The 5,168-nt window shown below is 44.1% G+C and overlaps 1 non-coding gene across 1 annotated transcript; it reads right to left on the bottom strand.

Moving 5' to 3' along the window:
- Positions 1-223: 223 nt before the first annotated feature.
- On the bottom strand, positions 224-298 carry Trnas-cga (transfer RNA serine (anticodon CGA)). The gene has a single exon. It is a non-coding gene; the product is annotated as a tRNA-Ser (tRNA).
- Between the last annotated feature and the right edge of the window lie 4,870 nt (positions 299-5,168).

Here is a 5,168-nt window from a genome sequence, read left to right as displayed (position 1 = left end):
TGCAGAGTCAGCTGCGACGAGTGAAAATGTGTGCAGGATTCGATCTTAGAATCTCCTGCCAGCTAGACAGTTACGTTAAGTACTGCGTCACCGTGTCATGGTGTTTGTCGTATTTGCGCAGTCTGTCTCGGTATGCCCACAGGTCGACCCAAATTCCCGTCTAGCACCGGCTATCTGCCGTCCCACCATGTCCCTCTTGAAACTTCCTGGCAGATTAAAACTGTGTTCCCGACCGAGACTCGAACTCGGGACCTTTGCCTTTCGCGGGCAAGTGCTCTACCAACTGAGCTACCGAAGCACGACTCACGACCGGTACTCACAGCTTTACTTCTGCCAGTATCCGTCTCCTACCTTACAAACTTTACAGAAGTTCTTCTGCAAACCTTGCAGAACTAGCACTCCTGAAAGAAAGGATATTGCGGAGACATGGCTTAGCCACAGCCTGGGGGATGTTTCCAGAATGAGATTTTCACTCTGCAGCGGAGTGTGCGCTGATATGAAACTTCCTGGCAGATTAAAACTGTGTGCCCGACCGACACTCGAACTCGGGACCTTTGCCTTTCGCGGGCAAGTGCTCTACCAACTGAGCTACCGAAGCACGACTCACGACCGGTACTCACATCTTTACTTCTGCCAGTATCCATCTCCTACCTTCCAAACTTTACAGAAGCTCTTCTGCGAACCTTGTAGAACTAGCACTCCTGAAAGAAAGGATATTGCGGAGACATGGCTTAGCCACAGCCTGGGGGATGTTTCCAGAATGAGATTTTCACTCTGCAGCGGAGTGTGCGCTGATATGAAACTTCCTGGCAGATTAAAACTGTTGGTAGAGCACTTGCCCGCGAAAGGCAAAGGTCCCGAGTTCGAGTCTCGGTCGGGCACACAGTTTTAATCTGCCAGGAAGTTTCATATCAGCGCACACTCCGCTGCAGAGTGAAAATCTCATTCTGGAAACATCCCCCAGGCTGTGGCTAAGCCATGTCTCCGCAATATCCTTTCTTTCAGGAGTGCTAGTTCTGCAAGGTTCGCAGAAGAGCTTCTGTAAAGTTTGGAAGGTAGGAGACGGATACTGGCAGAAGTAAAGATGTGAGTTCCGGTCGTGAGTCGTGCTTCGGTAGCTCAGTTGGTGGAGCACTTGCCCGCGAAAGGCAAAGGTCCCGAGTTCGAGTCTCGGTCGGGCACACAGTTTTAATCTGCCAGGAAGTTTCATATCAGCGCACACTCCGCTGCAGAGTGAAAATCTTATTCTGGAAACATCCCCCAGGCTGTGGCTAAGCCATGTCTCCGCAATATCCTTTCTTTCAGGAGTGCTAGTTCTGCAAGGTTCGCAGAAGAGCTTCTGTAAAGTTTGGAAGGTAGGAGACGGATACTGGCAGAAGTAAAGCTGTGAGTACAGGTCGTGAGTCGTGCTTCGGTAGCTCAGTTGGTAGAGCACTTGCCCGCGAAAGGCAAAGGTCCCGAGTTCTAGTCTCGGTCGGGCACACAGTTTTAATCTGCCAGGAAGTTTCATATCAGCGCACACTCCGCTGCAGAGTGAAAATCTCATTCTATGTCCCTCTTGTTTTGTACTTTGAGATTCCCACAGGAGAATGAACGTGAGTGATCATTCTCACTGAAGGTGGTGCATTCATAGCACCACGGAGGCAAATCAGTTAAGAGAATGCATGGTGTCTATTCCTTCGCACATGTAATTGATTCGCCTCCATGGGCTACGAATCCAAGACAACTTCGACTTCCTGTGGGAATCTGAAAGTAGCGACCGAGGTGGACATGGACTGTGGTTAGCTGGCGCCAGATGAAAATGTGGATCGCCCGAAGGGGGCACAGAGAAAGTCCACGAAACTCTGACAAACACTGCATCTGGGCACTGTAGTGGTTAACACAATTGCCTTGTAAGCAGGAGATTCCATGTTCGAATCCCAGTCCGACATATTAAAAGCGGTGGCTCGTTTTTTTTTTCAGGTTACTATCCCTTGCTGCAGGGGCTGTGATTCTTGATATTTTTTCTAAACCAGCAAGGTAAAACAGAGGCCACCACTTCCACCAAGTCAAGTGGATTTAGTGCTCACTGAGCTGTGAACACTTTCATGTTTATCAATGGGGGATAATTGAAAATTATTATCACTGTTATCGGTGCCATGTGTGCAATGGTCGTGCCAGGCGCACGATATTGAAACTTTATCCTATCATCAATTGTGCAAGACCTCCACGACCTTAAAGCAACAGTTATAGTTCTCCGTTATTCTACTGTGACACTAAGGGTGATTTCACGTAATGAAAGGAAGAATGTAAAGGTTAAAGGACTCATTTATTTAACAGTTGAATATTGATCAATTATACAATCATGTGGGGGCGGGGGAAGAAAGAATTGAGTTCAGCAGCCTGCGTCTACGATCGTTCATAATAAGCCACGATAGGAGGAGAAAATGAAGACCTAAATTCTGAACAGGTCGAGCAGACGTATCTCAAGACAGTATTCGTCATCTGTATAATCGGCAGGATGCCAGACTCAGCGCCTGAACTACCGTCTGAGGAGGCTGCACCACTTACTAATATTCGTGTTTCAGTAAGGGTTGACACTCTGTACCTCAGAACCGCCTGCGCTATTGATCCGTAAATGTGATCATTTCATATACTTCGTATACACTGTTGCAACAATAAATCCTGAGCGAACTCGAAACCTCTCAAACGTTGTGCTATTTTTTTCCGGCAGTGCATTATAATGAGTAATGTCAACACAATTTCCAACAAAAAGTTGATTGTTGTTGTTGTGGTCTTCAGTACTGAGACTGGTTTGGTGCAGCTCTCCATGCTACTCTATCCTGTACAAGTTGCCCAGTACGTACTGTAGCCTACATTCTTCTGAATCTGCTTCGTGTATTCATCTCTTGGTCTCCCTCTATGATTTTTACCCTCCACGCTGCCCTCCAGTACTAAATTGCTGATCCCTCGATGCCTCAAAACATGTCCCACCAACCGATCCTTTCTTCTAGTCAAGTTGTGCCACAAACTTCTCTTCTCCCCAATCCTATTCAATACTTCCTCATTAGTTATCTACCCATCTAATCTTCAGCATTCTTCTGTAGCACCACATTTCGAAAGCTTCTATTCTCTTCTTGTCCATACTATTTATCGTCCATGTTTCAATTCCGAACATGGTTACACTCCATACAAATACTTTCAGAAACGACTTCCTGACACTTAAATCTATACTCGATGTTAACAAATTTCTCTTCTTAAGAAACGCTTTCCTTGCCATTGCCAGTCTACATTTTATATCCTCTCTACTTCGACCATCATCAGTTATTTTGCTCCCCAAATAGCAAAACTCCTTTACTGCTTTAAGTGTCTCATTTCCTAATCTAATTCCCTCAGCATCACCGGAGTTAACTCGACTACATTCCATTATCCTCGTTTTCCTTTTGTTGATGTTCATCTTATATCCTCCTTTCAAGACACTGTCCATGTTGACTGAAGGAAGTATTTTTCCGTGTTTTCATGATCAGTACTCTGTACGAATAATTATTTTTTGCAGTCGCGGAAGTTCGTTAATGAATCAGGACATCGCGTAAATACATTTTATGTCTTTATCGTCACAAAAAGAATGGCAAGTATTCCATTAGAAGAAGACAGCACACAGTAGTCGGATAGTCGACCTGAGCGCCAGATACTGTATTCAGCGGGATGTCAGGAAGTCGGTGCAACGAATGGAAGAGAAAGCGGTTAGTCGTAAATGTTGAAATACGAGAAATCTGTGGAAAATTCGCTCTGTTCGTCTAGCAGTTTATCAGGTTTCTTCTTTGTTGAAACATAAATCCCCACTTGCTCTAAAACTTCCAAGTGTCTGCCTATTTCATTTACGTAAAAGATCTTAACTATTCTTGAACAGAGCCAAAATTTTGAGTCTCCTTTAAAAAAATATGTACCCAAAGCAATTTTATGACATGGTTACAACTGATATTCATATCGTATATTGAATGTGCTATCTGTCTGGCCTACATAACATGCAACTAATTACGTTTCTTCCTTTGCTGCTTTAATATGCTAAATCACTGCTCCTGTGTAATAATTAGCTTGTTTTGTGTATCCACGTAATCATGTACCTATGAAAAACTCGCCCCCAACCTAACCATCCTCCCCTCTTTACAAATATTGATAGATAAAGACTGTTTTAATCTGAAAAGAATTTTAAAGAATCGGTAAAAATAAAATCACTCTCAAAAATGTAACTACTAAATCGGCTGAAGTGGTTGTTCTTTGTGCGGCTGTAGACATGTATGAATAGCTAATGCGAATATTTCACACCGTCTTTAAAACCTTGAACTCTGTCTAGAGCTGATAACTTAGGTTGCCAATGCAACGGTAACATTACGTTACTGCTTGCAGCATCTGCTTTTAGGCAGATGTTGTTCAACATCCGTTGGCCTTTCAGTCAAGTCGCGGCTGGTGTCCACACACAGTTGTTTTTGTTCGAGGGTCAAGGCGTGCAGCACTGACTTCGCACACACTTATCTCTTCTTCCAAATGTTGAGAACAATATCTTGAATACGTGATTTGGAGCTGTTGCTGCATTACGATTTGAGACTTGGTGGTACAAGAACGCTGATAAACGGAGTCATAAGCCGTCTACTTGACACTGCTTGCTCACAATTGACCAGTTCAATGCACATCTGTTGTTCACTGTTGTTAGTTCAACCTGGTACGGTAGTCATAGCGATGACATTGGTTACAACCAGCAGCAATATCAATCTCGTACCGTTTGGGATCGACAGTGTATGTTTCTGTATTCCTGTCATTACCTGACCATTGTTGTACTTTCTTCTTTCATCGAGCAGTAAAAGCAATTCGTTGTCGAAGGTTTCTTCGCCGTTACCTTTCAAACAGCTGTGTTTGTAGGTCCGCCTGCCGTGATTACGCTTTTGAGAGATTTCCATTCCTCTTTAACTGTACTGCCTACTGTGGTAAACGTTTAATGCCCCTGTTTGTTCTCACACAGATTCTACGGAGCGAATATATTGACCTTCAGTCTAGTCTTCACCATTAATAAACTGTAATCAGCTCCTGAGTATACCTTGCAATGAAATATCTGATACTGGAATCTCTGTCTGACCATAATGTAATCCAATTGGTGTCTTTCAACGTCACCCGGCTGGTACAAGTACATCTCC

Source organism: Schistocerca gregaria, chromosome 1, assembly GCF_023897955.1.
Source record: "Schistocerca gregaria isolate iqSchGreg1 chromosome 1, iqSchGreg1.2, whole genome shotgun sequence".
Lineage (NCBI taxonomy): Eukaryota > Metazoa > Arthropoda > Insecta > Orthoptera > Acrididae > Schistocerca > Schistocerca gregaria.
The sequence above is the reverse complement of the archived record's forward strand: the minus strand, read 5'-3'. Positions and strand labels throughout refer to the sequence as shown.